A 16,229-nucleotide genomic window follows, 5' to 3' on the forward strand; every position below is an offset into this window, starting at 1 on the left:
AAGTATGTAAAATGTGATGTCAAAACCATAAAACATGGGGTGAGGGGAGTAAAAATGAGTTCAGAATGTGTTTAAACTTATTAACTTAAAATACAGTTATAAATAAAGGTTGTTATACTAAAACTCATGGGAACCACCAAGCAAAAACCTATGGTAAATTCCCAAAAGATGGTGAGAAGGAGATTCTTTTCCAAGAAAAGAAATGACAGATGATGTTGGTGTTATGGGAGGGCCCAGGAGCTCTGGAATGGGAGGCCATGTTGGCTTCCATGGAGGCTTTAGTAGCAGCATCTAGGTCAGGGCCAAGGCCAGAGAGTTCAAAGAGGCAAGGCCAAGGAGTCGATCCCCATCACCATGCTGTGCCACCTGGTCACAGTCATGAAGATCAAGTCCCTGGAAGAGATCTATCTCTTCTCCCTGCCTATCATGGAATCTGAGATCACTGACTACTTCCTACGGACATCCCTCTTCAAGGATGAGGTTTTGGAGATTATGCCTATGCAAAAGCAGATGCATGCTCATCAACAGGCCAGGTTCAAGGCATTTGCTGACATCAGTCTGAATGTTTCAGGGAGGTAGCCACTGCCATCCGTGGGGCCATCAACCTAGCCAAGCTTTTTTAAGAATTTTTATTTACTTATTTGACAGAGGGAGAGCACAAGCAGGCAGACTAGCAGGTAGAGGGAAAGGGAAAAGCAGGCTCCCTGCTATGCGAGGAGCCAGATATGGGGCTCAATCCCAGAGCCCTGGGAACATGACCTGAGCCAAAACCAGTCATTTAACCAACTGAGCCACCCAGGCATCCCATGGTCAACTTTCCATCATCCCCATTTGGCAAGGCTACTGGAGGAACAAGTAACCCCCAAACTGTCCCATGCAAGGTGACTGGCCACTGTGGCTTTGTGCTGGTATGCCTCGTCCCTGCTCCCAGAGGCACTGGTATTGTCTCAGCCAGTGCCCAAGATGCTACTGATGATGGCCAGTATTGATGTCTGCTAAGCCTCAGCAAGAGACTGCACTGCCATCCCAGGCAACTTCACCATGGCTACTTTTGATGCCATTTCCAATATCTATAGGTATCTCACCCCTGACCTCTGGAAAGAGACTGTATTCACCAAGTGTCCCTATCAGGAATTCACTGACCATCTTGTGAAGACCCACAACAGGAATCTCCATGCAGAGGACCTAGGCTCCAGCTATGGCCACCACATAGATCTTACACAAGAAAAATTAAAGTGAATTAAGGGCTATTTAAAAAAAGAAGAAGAAGAAGAAGATTGTGAGAAAGGAATCTAAGCACACCACTAACAAAATGTTCAAACCATGAAGGAAGCAACCAAGAGAAGAAACTGAAAGAAAACAGCCAGAAAACAATTAAGATGACAATAAGTACATAACCATCATTATCACTTTAAGTATAAATGGACTAAATTCTACAGTCAAAGGACAAGTGGCTAAGTGGGTTTAAAGAAGAAGAAGAAAAAAAGACCTTTATATATTGCTTACAAAAGACTCATTCCAGATTTCAGATTTCAGAACACACACTGACTAAAAATGAAGGAATGAAAAAGATATCCTATATAAATGTAAACAAAAAAATAAGCTGGAATAATTATCCTTAGACAAAACAGACTTTAAAGCAAAGACTGTAATTAAAAACAAACAAACAAGGCATTACATAATGAGGAAGGGATCAATCCACAAAGATATGTAACATTTATAATATTTATGCACCCAAACTAGGAACACATAAATATGTAAAGCAAACATTTAACAGACCTAAAGAACAAAACACAACAATACAACAACAGAAAGGAATTTTCATATCCTACTTTCATAACAGATAAATCATCCAGACAGAACATCAATAAGGAAACATCAGACTTATACAACATGCTCTGTAGATGAATTGAAAAGCATTCCATCCAAAAGCAGAATACATGCTCTTTTCAAGCGCACATGGAACATTCTTCAGAATAGACCATATGTGAGTCCACAAAATAAGTACTACTAAATCCAAGAAGATTGAAATCATATCAACCATAGTTTCTAAATATAAGATGAAGCTAAAACTCAATTACAAGAAAAAAACTGGAAAATTCACAAATATATGAAGATTAAACAACATGCTACTGAACAACCAAGGGATCAATGAAACCAGTGACAAATAAAAAGGTACCTTGAGACAAATGAAAATGGAAATACAATATCAAAATTTATGGGATACAGCAAAAGCAATTCAGACAGTTCAGGAAATAAATGCTTACTTCAAGAAAGGAGAAAAATCTCAAATAAACAACATAACATTACACTAAAAAAAGAACAAGTGAAGTCCAAAGTTAGTAGAAAAAGGAAATTACAGAGTAGAAATAAATCAAAGAGACTAAAAAGATAATAAATAAGATCAATGAAACTAAGAGTTACCTCTGTGAAAAGATACATAAAACTGGCAAACTTTTACCAAGGATCATAAAAAAAAAGAAAAAAAGAGAGAGAGAGAGAACTGAAAATCAGAAATTACAACTAAATACAAAGAATCACAAAATACTATTATAAGCCACAAATTTTTAAAAATCTATAAGAAATGAATAAATTCCTACAAATATTCAGTCTTCTGAGACTGAATCATAAAGAAAAAAAAATTTAACAAATGGATTACTAAAGAGATTGAATCAGTAATCAAAAATTTCCAATAAACAAAAAACTGCAAGACCACATGCCTTCACCAGTAAATTCTACCAAGCATTTAAAGAAAATTAATGGCAATCTTTCTCAAACTCTTTCAAAAAATAAAAGTGATGGGTATACTTTTGAACTCATTTTAGGCAATCAGCACTAGCCTGATTCTAGCACCACACAAGGACACCATAAGAAAGATAGTTATAGGTAAACAGCCATGATGAACACAGATGAAAAATTCTCAATAAAATATTAGCAAACCAAATTCAAGAACACATTAAAAGGCTCATACACAACACGATCAAGTGGGTATTATTCCAGGGATGCAAGGTGGTTCAACATCTGCAAATCAATCAATCATGATAGAGCACATAAACAAAATAAAACATAAAAATCATATGATCATCTCAAAAGATGTAGGAAATGCATGACATAATTCAACACCCATTTATGATAAAAGCACTCAACAAAGCAGATATAGATAGAATGTACCTTAACATAATAAAGGCCATATACAACAAAACCCTGCTAATATCATACTCAATAGTGAAAAGCTGCAGGCTTTTTGTCTAAGATCAGCAACAAGACAAGAATACCCCACTAACACCATTTTATTCAACATAGTATGGAAGTCGTACAAGAAAAATTAGGCATAGAAAAGAAACATTAGGCATCCAAATTAGAAAGAAAAAGTAAAACTGTTAATATCTGCAGATGACATGATATTATATATAGAAAACCCTAAAGACTCCACCAAAAAAACTACATAATAAATAAATTCCATAAAGCTGCAGAACACAATATACAGAAATTTGTATTTCTATACACTAACAACAAAGTGGTAAAAAGATAAATTAAGAAAAAGATTGTATTTACAATTACATAACAAGAATGAAATACCAATGGGGAGGAAGCAAGATGGCAGAGGATTAAGAGACTGAAATATCATCGGATTCCAGGAGTTCAGCTAGATAGTTATCAAACCATTCTAAACACCTACAAACTCAACAGGAGATAGAAGACAAGAATACCAGGAATTCTAGGAACAAAAAATCAACCATTTTCCGGAAGGTAGAAGATGCAAAGTGAATCCAAAGTGATGGGAAGATAGACCGTGGGGGGAGGGGCCGGCTCCCGGCAAGTGAGACAGCAGCAGAGCACAAAATTGGATCTTTTAGAAGTCTGCTCCACTGAGGGACGTCGTCCAGAGGGAGCCTTCGCGGGGACAGTGTGGCCTCAGGACCTGCGGGATCAGAGAAAGACCAGCGGTGCCTGAGTGTGGCAAAGCTCCCAGGTATCAGAGGAGGGAAGCCAGCTACAGAGATGGAGTCAAGGAATGTGCTCTGAGCTCGGGATTACCTTAAACGGAGACCCAAGTAACAGTCAGGTCGCTGCTCTTCAAGTGGCGACCCCACAAGTGGCAGATCCAGAGACCCCCTCCTTCCTCCTCCAGGAGGACTGGTGCAGGAATGCATGGCAGGAATCTACTGGGTTTGGAGACTCCAAATGACGCTGTACGTCAGAGACAGAAACGCTCAGTCACAGGCCAGGTGAGCACAGAGCACGGATGGAGTAGGGGAGACAGGAGTTATTGACTGCATTTATCTGAGGGTGCACTGAGGACTGGGGGCCCGAGCTCTTGGCTCCTCCAGGCCAAAGATTCGGAGGCCGACATTTTCATTCCTGTCCTCCAGAGCTCTACGGAAAGTGTTCAGGGAACAAAACTACTAAGAGTGAACATGAGGAGATTACTTAGCCCGGGCCCTGGCAAGGGCAGTGCAATTCCACCTAAGGCAAAGACATATGATACTCCCTACAAAAGGCCCCTGCCCCAGAAGATCAGCAAGAACATCCAGCCAAGACCAAGATCCCCGATCAAGGAGAACAGCACAACTCCAGAGCTGAAGGAAAGCAATGCATAGAATCCATGGCTTTTTTCCCATAATCCTTTAGTCTTCCAAAGTCAATTAAAAAAAAATTTTTCTTATTCTATTTTTTAAACTCTTTCTTCTTTTAATGTTTTTTAATTAGTTTATCTTAAAAATACTTTTCTTAAAAAATCCTTTTAAAATTTAATTGTTAGTCATATTTTATCCCTTCATTGTATTTAAACTTATTTTTGTACGTATATAGGATTTTTTCTTTAAAATTTTAGTAACATAATTTCTTCTAATAGATCAAAATATAACCTATATCTAGTACATGGCTTAATTCTAGCCTCGGCCTGAACACATTCTCTCTCTTTTTCTTTGTTCCTATTCTTTTCCTTTTCCAACCAATTTAAAGGAATTGTCCTTTCTTGGAGTATTTTTTTGAATTTTCGTCTTTGCAGTCATATTCCATCCTTTCATCGCATTTACCTTAATTTTTGTATATATATGGAAGTTTATCTTTCTTTAAAATTTAGGGAGGTAATTTCTTCTAAGAGACCAGAATATACCCAAAATCAAGTGGGTGGCTCTGTTCTATTCACCAGTCTAATATATCTATATATATTTCTTAGTTTTATTAAATTTTTTTGTTTTATTTCTTTCTTCCCCATTTTTTCTCCCCTGTTTTGGTTGGCATACATTTTTGTAGGGTCTTTGCCACACTTCTAGTATTTTACTCCCTTGTTCATATATTCTTAACTGGATAAAATGACAAAGTGGGAAAATACACTACAAAAGAAAACAACAAGAGGCAGTAACAATGGCTAGGGACCTAATGAATACAGAAATTGGTAATATGTCAGAAGTAGAGTTCCAAATGATTCTCAAGGTGCTAGCTGGGCTCAAAATAGGCATGGAAGATATTAGAGAAACGCCTTCTGGAGAAATAAAATCCCTTTCTGGAGAAAAAAGGAACAAAAATCTAACCAAGCTGAAATAAAAAGAGCTATTAATGAGATGCAATAAAAAATGGAGGCTCTTACTGCTAAGATATATGAGGCAGGATAGAATCTGTGATATAGAAGAGACCAAATGATAGAGAATAAAGAAGCTGAGAAAAGAGATAAAAAACTACAGGATTCGGAAAGGAAAATCTCAGAGATAAGTTTTATATAATAATACGTTTTATTGTTTCATAAAATGAAACAATATTAGAATAATTGGGATCCCAAAAGAAGAAGAAACAGAGAGAGGAGGAGAAGGTATATTGGAGCAAGTTATAGCATAGAATTTCCATAACTGGGTAAGGAAACAAGCATCAAAATTCAGGAGGTACAGAGGACCCAACTCAAAATCAATAAAAATAGGTCAACAGCCCGTCATCAAATAGTAAAACTTACAAGTGACAAAGTGAAAATCCTGAAAGCAGCTTGGGACAAGAAGTCTGTAACATGTAATGGTAGAAATAATAGATTGGCAGCGGACTTATCCACAGAGACCTGGCAGGCCAGGAAGAACTGACGTGATATATTATGAGAACTAAATGAGAAAAATATGCAGCCAAGAATACTATATCCACCTAGGCTGTCATTGAAAAAAGATGGAAATATAAAGCTTCCAGGACAAACAAAAACTAAAATAATTTGCAAACACCAAACCAGCCCACTGGAAACATGCAACTCTAAGCAAAGAAAGGGCCTAAAAGTAACACAGACCAGAAAGGAACAGAGGCAACATACAGTAACAGTCACCTTACAAGCAATACAATGGCACTAAATTCATACCTTTCAATAGTTACCCTGAATGGAAATAGGCTAAGTGCCCCAAACAAAAGACACAGGGTATCACAATGGATAAAAAACAAGACCCATCAATATGCTGTCTAAAAGAAATTCATTTTAGACACAAAGACACCTCTGGATTTAAAGTGAGGGGGTGGTAAACAATGTACCATGCTAATAGACATCAAAAGAAAGCTGGGGTGGCTATCCTTACACTGATAAATTAGATTTTAAGCCAAAGAGTATAATAAGAGACAAGGAAGGAAACTATATCATACTTAAAGGGTCTAACAAGAAGATCTACCAATTTTAAATATCTATGCCCCTAAAGTGGGAGCAGCCAATTTTATAAACCAATTAATAACAAAATTAAAGAAACATATCAACAATGATAAAATAATAGTAGGGAACTTTAAGATGCCCCCCCCTTACTGAAATAGACAGATCATCTAAGTAAAGATCAACAAGGAAATAAAGGCTTTAAATGACACATTGGACCAGATGGACATCACAGATATATTTAGAACATTCCATCCTAAAGCAACAGAATACACGTTCTTCTCTAGTGCACTTGGAACATTCTCCAGAATAGATCACATCCTGGGTCACAAAGCAGGTATCAACCAGTACCAAAAGATTGGGAACATTCCCTGCATATTTTCAGACCACAAAGGTCTGAAGCAAGAACTCAATCACAAGAGAAAAGTTGGGAAGAACTCAAATCCATGGAAGCTAAAGAGCATCCTACTAAAGAATGAATGGGTCAACCAGGAAATTAGAGAAGAATTTAAAAAATTTATGGAAACAAAAATGAAAACACAAATGTTCAAAATCTTTGGGACACCACAAGGAGGTTCTATGAGGAAAGTATATAGTAATACAAGCCTTTCTCAAGAAACGACTCAAGTACACAACCTAACCCTACACCTAAACGAGCCGGAGAAAGAACAGCAAAGAAAGCCTTAAACCCAGGCAGAGAAGAGAAATAATAAAGATGAGAGCAGAAATCAGTGAAATAGAAACCAAAAGAACCGGAGGACAAATCAACAAAACTAGGAGCTGGTTCTTTGAAAGAATTAATAAGATGGATAAACCCCTGGCCAGAATTATCGAAAAGGAAAGAGAAAGGACCCAAATTAATAAAATCATGAGTGAAAGAAGAGCGATCTCAACCAACACCAAAGAAATACAAACAATTATAAGAACACAGTATGAGCAACTATACGCCAGCAAATTTGACAATCTGGAAGAAATGGATGCATTTCTAGAGACAAATAAACTATCAAAACTGAACGAGGAAGAAATAGAAAACCTGAACAGGCCCATAGCCAGTAAGGAGATTGAAGCAGTCATCAAAAAAGTCTCCCAACAAATAAGAGCCCAGGGCCAGATGGCTTCCCAGGGGAATTCTACCAAACATTTAAAGAAGAATTAATACCTATTTTCCTGAAACTATTCCAAAAATAGAAATGGAAGGAAAACTTCACAACTCATCTGATGAGACCAGCATTACTTTAATTCCAAAAACCAGACAAAAAGGAGAATTACAGAACAAAATACTTGATGAACACGGATGCAAAAACTCTCAGCAAAATACTAGCCATTGGATCCAACAGTACATTAACAGGATTATTCACCACGACCAAGTGGGATTTATTCCACGGCTGCAAAATTGGGTCAAGATCCGCAGATCAATCAATGTGATGCAATACATTAACAAATGAGAGAACAAGAACCACAGGATACTCTCAATAGATGCAAAAAAAAACCCACAAAAAACAGCATTTGACAAAATACAGCATCCTTTCTTGATCAAAACTCTTCACAGTGTAGGCATAGAGGGTACACAGCTCAATATCATCAAAGGCATCTATGAAAAACCCACAGCAAGTATCATTCTCAACAGGGAAAAACTGAGAGCTTTTCCGCTAAGGTCAGGAACAGGGTAGAGATGTTCACTATCTCCACTGCTACTCAACACAGTACTAGAAGTTCTAACCTTGATAATCAGACAACAAAAAGAAATAAAAGGCATCCGAATCGGCAAAGAAGAAGTCAGACTCTCACTCTTTGCAGATGATATGATACTTTATGTGGAAAACCCAGAAGAATCCACTCCAAAACTGCCAGAACTCATACAGGAATTCAGTTAAGTGTCAAGATATAAAATCAATGCACAGAAATCAGTTGCATTTCTATATACCAACAGCAAGACAGAAGAAAGAGAAATTAAGGATTTTATCCCATTTACAATTGCACCCAAAACCACAAGATACCTAGGAATAAACCTAACCAAAGATGCAAAGAATCTGTACTCAGAGAACAAAAATGTACTCATGAAAGAAATTGAGGAAGATGGAGAAGAATGGAAAAACGTTCCATGCCCTTGGACCGGAAGAACAAATAATGTGAAAATGTTTATGCTACCTAAAGCAATCTACACATTTCACGTAATCCCTATCAACTCTTTTCTAAGAAATGGAATAATCCTAAATTTTATATGGAACCAGAAAAGACCCTGAATAGCCAGAGGAATATTGAAAAAGAAAACCAAAGCTGGCTGCATCACAATTCCAGACTTCAAACTCTATTACAAAGCTGTAATCATCAAGATAGTAGGTAATGGCCCCAAAACAGACACACAGATCAATGGAACACAATAGAGAGCCCAAAAATGGACCCTCAACTCTATGGTCAACTCTTCTTTGACAAAGCAGGAAAGAATGTCTAATGGTAAAAGACAGTCTCTTTAACAAATGGTGTTGCGAAAACTGGACAGCCACATGCAGAAGAATGAAATTGGACCACTTCCTTAAACCACAAACAAAAACAGACTCAAAATGGATAAAAGACCTACTGTGAGACAGGAATCCATCAATCCTTGAGGAGAACACAGGCAGCAACCTCCTTGACCTCAGCCACAACAACTTCTTCCTGGAAACTTCGCCAAAGGCAAGGGAAGCAAGGGCAAAAATGAACTATTGGAACTTCATCAAGTTCAAAAGCTTTTGCACAGCAGAACAAACAATCAAAACCAAGACAACTGACAGAATGGGAGAAGATACTTGCACATGACATATCAGATAAAGGGATAAGTATCTAAAATCTATCAAGAACTTATCAAACTCAACACACAAGGAACAAATAATCCAATCTAATAATGGGTAGAAGGGTACCTGTGTGGCTCAACTGGTTGAGCAACTGTCTTCAGGTCAAGTCTTGCTCCCAGAGTCCCAGGATTGAGTCCCGCATTGGGCTTCCAATTCTACAGGGAATCTGCTTTTCCCTCTGACCTTCTCCCCTGTCGTGCTCTCTCTTACTGTCTCTTTCTCAAATAAATAAATAAAATCTTAAAAACAAAAGAAAGAAAGAAGTGGGTGGAAGACATGAAGAGACATTTCGGCAAAGAAGACATCCAGATGGCCAACAGACGCATGAAAAAGTGCTCAACATCACTCAGCATCAGGGAAATATAAATCAAAACCACAGTGAGATACCACCACACACCAGACAGAATGGTTAAAATTAACAAGGCAGGAAACGACAGATGTTGACGAGGATGCGGAGAAAGGGGAACCTTCCTACCCTGTTAGTGGGAATGCAAGCTTGTGCAGCTACTCTGGAAAACATTCAAAAAGTTGAAAATAGAGCCACCCTATGACCCAGAAATCACACTACTGGGTATTTACCCTAAAGATACAAATGTAGTGATCCAAAGTTATAGCAGCAATGTCCACAATAGCCAAACTATGGAAAGAACCTAGTTGTCCATCAACAGATGAATGGACAAAGAAGATGTGAGATATATATATATATATATAATATTACGCAGTCATGAAGAGAAACAAACCTTGCCATTTGCAATGACATTGATAGAACTAGAGGGTATTATGCTGAGTGAAATTAACTGACCAGAGAAAGACAATTATATGATCTCTCTGATGTGAGGAATTTGAGAGGCAGGTCAGCGGGTAATGGAGGTAAGGAGGGAGAGAGAAAATGAAACAAGATGTAATAGGGAGGGAGACAAACCATAAGAGACTCTTAACCTCATGAAACAAAGTGAGGGTTGCCAGGGGTGTGGGGGAGTAGGGATAGGGTACCTGGGTTATGAACATTGGGGAGGATATGTGCTATGGTGAGTGCTGTGAAATGTGTAAACCTGATGATTCACAGACCTATAGAACTGGGGCAAATAATACATTATATATTAGTAATGAAAAAACAAGAAAATACCAATGAATAAATTTAACCAATGAGGTAAAAAAGCTATGCAACAAAAACTATAAGAAACTGATTAAAGTAATTAACAATGATATATAAATAGAAAGATACTCCCATTCTTATGAATTGAAAAATTAATATTCTTAAAATGTTAATAGTACCCAAAGCAATCTAGAGATTCAGTACAAACCCTCAAATTTACAATGTCACTTTTGACAGAAAGAGAACAAAACATTCCTAAAACTTGTATGGAAGCACTAAAAAGCCCAAAAACCAAAACAATCTTGACAAAGAACAAAGCTGGAGGTATCACAATCCCAGACTTTATACTGTATTATGAAACTATACTAATCAAAACAGTATGGTACTAGCTTAAAAACAGGCACATGGATCAACAGACCAGAACAGAGAACCCAGAATTAAACCCACCTGTATGTGGTCATTAACGACTAAAAAGTAAAGACTACAGAATGGGGAACAAACAGACATTCCCTCAATAAATAATGTGGGGCAAACTAGACAGCCACATGCAAAAGAATGAAACTAGGATATGATCTTACACTATACACACACACACAAAAAAACCTCAAAATGGATTAAAACCTTGAATGTGAGGTCTGAAACCATACAACTCCTAGAAGAAAACACAGATGGTATACTCCTCAATATTGGTTGTGGCCTCTGGGTTTTTGGATCTGACTGCAAAAGCAAAGGCAACAAAAGCAAAAATAAATGAGTATAACTATACCATGCTAAACATTTTTGGCACAGGAAAGGAAATCATCCATAAAATGCAAAGGCAACCTATGGAATGGGACAATATATTTGCAAATCCTATATCTGATAAAGGTTAATATCTAAAGCATATAAAGAACTCATACAACTCACTAGTAGAAAAACAAAGTAAGAAACAGAGAACCTGATAGATAGTTTATTCTAAAGAAAACATACAGATGGCCAAGAGACACATGTAAAGATGCTCAACATAGTCACAGAAATACAAATCAAAACTATAAGATATCACCTCATACCTGTTAGAATGCCCTTCATCAAAAGACAAAAAATAATCAGGTGGTGGGTATTAGAGAGGGCACAGATTGCATGGAGCACTGGGTGTGGTGCAAAAAACAATGAATACTGTTACGCTGAAAAGAAATTAAAAAAAAAAAGACAAAAAATAAGCATTAGAATGTATAAAAAAGGGAGTGTACTGTTGGTGAAAATGTAAATTGCTATAGGTGCTATAGCAAAGAGTACAGAAATCCCTCAAAAAATTAAAAACAGAACCACCATATGGTTCAGCAATTCCACTTCTGGGTATTTATCTTAAGAAAACAAAAACACTAATTGGAAAAAATATATGCCACCCCCTCATTTACTGCAGCACTATTTTCAACAGACAAGATATCAAAGTGATCTGTCCATCCATAGGTGGATGGATAAAGATGTGGTACATATATACAATAGAATAGTTTTTTTTTTTAAAGATTTTATTTATTCATTTGACACAGAGAGATCACAAGTAGGCAGAGAGGCAGGCAGAGAGAGAGAGAGGAGGAAGCAGGCTCCCCGCGGAGCAGAGAACTGGATGCGGGACTCGATCCCAGGACCCTGAGATCATGACCTGAGCCGAAGGCAGCGGCTTAACCCACTGAGCCACCCAGGCGCCCTACAATAGAATAGTTTTCATCAAAAAAGGAAATCCTGTTATTTGTGACACCATGGATGGACCGTGAAGCTATTAGGTTACGTGAGATAAAGAAAAAGAAAGTAAAACACTGTGGGATTTCACTTACATGTGGAATTTTAAAAACAACATAACCAAGCTCACAGATATAAGGAATAGACTGGTGGTTGCCAGATGTGGGGTCAGGACTGGGGCAAAGGAGAGAGGGCATAAATTTCCAGGTATAAAATGATTAAGTTATGGGGATATAATGTATAGCATGTTGACTACAGTTAAAAATACTGTACTGCATATTTGAAACTTGCCAAGAAAGTCAATCTTGGAAGTACTTATCACAAGAAAAATAATTTTTATAACTGTATGGTGACAAATGCTAATTAGACATTGTTGTGATCACTTCACAATGTATGTAAATATGGAATCACTCTGTTGTACACCTGAAACTTACATAATGGAATAGGTCAATTATACCTTAATAAAAGTTTCAAAGCGGTATCAAGCAGTATTCCTGTAACTTGAAGTAAGAGAAATATCATTATTACAAATATGGAGTTGGTCTTTCACAATTAATGCAAGCTTAGATTGACTTAAAGCAATACAGTGAAGACTAATAGGCACTTTAAAAAACGCCCATGGAAGCCCAGACGGTACAATCAGTTAAGTGGCAGACTTGGTCTCAGTTAAGGTCGTGATCTCAGGGTCATGATATTGAATCCCACATCTGGCTCCGCACTCAGCATGGAATCTGCTTAAGTTACACTCTCCCTTTCCCTCTTTTCCTCCTCTGCTCTCTATCTCACTCTCAAATAAATAAATAAATAAATAATACCAGTCAGGGGGAAATTATTTTGATCACATTAAACCTGTAGACTGGCTAGGGAAAACTACATTAATTCCAAATACTTGGATTTTTCTGCATATCTTATTATTAACGGTCCCTACATTAAATTTAACCAGAGTTAGAAATTACAGTCCTTAAAATTTCAAACTTTTGAAACTTATTGAGAAGTTTTATGGCCCAATATAGGAGTTATCTTGGTATGTATTATTATGCATTTGGATGGAATGTACATTCTATTGTATTCTAGTTACATGTGATATTCTACAAATGTCAAGGTGACTGATAGTGGTTTTTCAGATCCTTTATGTTCAAACTGATTTTTTTTTGGTCTACATTTTCTATAATTTATAGACAGTATGCTGTTAAGATTTCTAGCTATGATTACAGATCTTAAGCACTTACAAATTTGTGGCTGATATGTTGAAATGTTGTTCTTCATCTCCAATAACATGTTTGAAATCATTTTACCTAATATTAATAATACTAATTACTAATATTACTCCAACTTTCTTATATAACTACTACTTGCATGCTACATTGTTTCCCATGCATTTATTTTCAATCTATCTATGTCATTAGATTTTTCTTAAAGATTTTATGTACTTTTTTAAGAGAGAGAGAAAGAAATGGGGGAAGAAGCAGAGGAAGAGTGGGCTGACCCTAAAGACCAAGCTAGACCAGCTAGATCCCATTACCCAGAGAACACATCCAAAGGAGAAATCAAGAGTTGGGCACTCAACTGGCTAAGCCAACCAGGCATCCCTGTGTTATTACATCTCAAATGCATCTCTGGAAGAGTCAAGATGGCATAGAAGTAGCAGGCTGAGATGACATCAGGTAGCAGAGATCAGCTAGATAGCTTATCAAACTACTGTGAACACCTACAAATCCAACAGGAGATCTAAGAGAAGAAGAGCAGCAATTCTAGAAACAGAAAACTGACCACTTTCTGAAAGGTAGGACCAGCGGTGAAGTGAATCCATAGTGACGGGAAGATAGACTGCGGGGGGAGGGACCGGCTCCCAGCAAGCAGCCAAACAACAGAGCACAAAATCAGGACTTTATTTTTTTTTTTAATTTGACAGATCACAAGTAGGCAGAAAGACAGGCAGAGAGAGAGAGACGAGGAAGCAGGCTCCCCGCTGAGCAGAGAGCCCGATATGGGCCTCGATATCAGGAGCCTGGGATCATGACTCAAGCTGAAGGCACAGGCTTTAACACCCCAAGCCATCCAGGTGCCTACAAAAATCAGGACTTTTAAAAGTCTGCTCCACTGAGGGACATTGCTCTAGAGCTAAACCAGGGTGAAGTCCACACAGGGTCAGCATGACCCCAGGTCCCGCGGAGTCACAGAAGGATCAGGGGTATATGAGTGTCCCAGAGCTCACAGGTATTAGAGTGGGGAAGCCAGCTACAGAGAGCAGAGGAGTGAGCTCTCAACTTGGGGTTACCTTGAACCATAATCCATGGCACAGGCCACTGCTCTCTGTGTGGGGTCCCCAGAAGATCTGGGGAGACACCCCCTGGAAGAGCTCAGAGATCTGCAGGGTTCAGACACTCCAGACAGAGGTGTGTGCCAGAGACAGAGATGCTTGGTCACAGCCTGGGTGGGACCGGAGCACGGCCAGAGGCCAGGGAGATAGGAATGATTGAGCGCTTTTCTCTGAGGGTGCACTGAGGAGTGGGGACCCAAGCTCTCAGTTCCACCAGGCTGGAGACTGGGAGGCCACCACTTTCATTCCCGTAGTAGGGAAATTCTCTACTATAATTCTCTTCTCTGCTCCCTTCTCTCTTTCTTCTTCTTCTGGGAAGAAGGCTAGGGACCTAATCAATACAGACATTGGAACTCTATGGAAAGCATTCAGGGGACAAAAGCTACCGAAAGTGAACCGATTGGATTACTTAGCCTGGCCCCTGGTAAGGGTGGTACAATTCTGCCTCCGGCAAAAAGAGTTGAGAATCACTACAACAGGCCCCTCCCCCAGAAGATCAACAAGAAATCCAGCCAAGACAAGATCTTACCAAGGAGAACAGCAGAATTCCAGAGAAGGAGAAGGCAAAGCATGGAATTCATGGCTTTCTCCCATGATTCTTTAGGCTTGCAGTTAATTTTTAAAAAAATTTTTTTCTTCTGTTAATTTTTTTAACTTTTACCCTTTCCACTTTTAACGTTTTTTAACTAGTTTATCTTAACAATACCTTTCATAAAAAAATAATTATAATCTTTTTGAACCTTCATTCTTATACTCATGTTTTATCCTTTATTTTAGCTAATTTTATTTTCTGTATATACATAGGGTTTTTTCTTCTAAAAAATTTGGGGTACAACTTCCTCTAATAGATCAAAATATACGCTAAATCTAGCTACGGGCTTGTTCTAGTCTCCAGCCCGAGCAAATTCCCTCCACTTTCTTTTACTTTATTCTCCCAATCAACTTAATTTATCAACTCCTTTTCTAGAAGTTAAAAAAAATTTTTTTTTCCTCTTTATAGGCATATTCCATCTCTTCATTGTGTTTACCCTTATATATGCTTTTCATTCCTTAAAATTTTGGGAGGTAGTTTCTTCTAAGAGACCAAAATACTCCCAAAATTAAGGGGGTGACCCTGTTCTAGTCACCAGGCTAATATATATGTATATATGTATTTTTTTCTTTTTTATATTTTTTCTTTATTCGTTTTAATTTTTTTTTTTATGAATTTCTTTTTATCCCCTTTCTTCCTCCCACGATTTGGGGTCTCTTCTGATTTGCTTAAAGCACATTTTGTTGGGGTATTTGCCACCCTTTTAGTATTTTATTTGCTCCTGCATATATTCTTATCAGGACAAAATGGCAAGGCAGAAACACTCACCACAAAAAGAAAAAGAACAAGAGGCAGTATCAAAGGCTAGGCACCTAATCAATACGGAGATTGGTAATATTGCAGATATAGAGTTCAGAATGATGATTCTCAAGTTTCTAGCCGGGCTTGAAAAAGGCATGGAAGATATTAGAGAAACCCTCTCGGGAGATATAAAAGCTCTTTCTGGAGAAATAAAGGAACTAAAATCTAACCACGTTGAAATCAAAAAAGCTATTAATGAGGTGCAATAAAAAATGGAGGCTCTCACTGCTAGGATAAATGAGGCAGAATAAAGAATTAGT

General features: G+C 37.8%; 1 pseudogene; it reads left to right on the forward strand.

The window, feature by feature from the left end:
* Positions 1–305: 305 nt before the first annotated feature.
* On the forward strand, positions 306–1,213 carry LOC116567872 (annotated as a pseudogene).
* The last annotated feature ends 15,016 nt before the right edge of the window (positions 1,214–16,229 follow it).

The sequence above is a fragment of the Mustela erminea genome, chromosome 10 (genome assembly GCF_009829155.1).
Source record: "Mustela erminea isolate mMusErm1 chromosome 10, mMusErm1.Pri, whole genome shotgun sequence".
Lineage (NCBI taxonomy): Eukaryota > Metazoa > Chordata > Mammalia > Carnivora > Mustelidae > Mustela > Mustela erminea.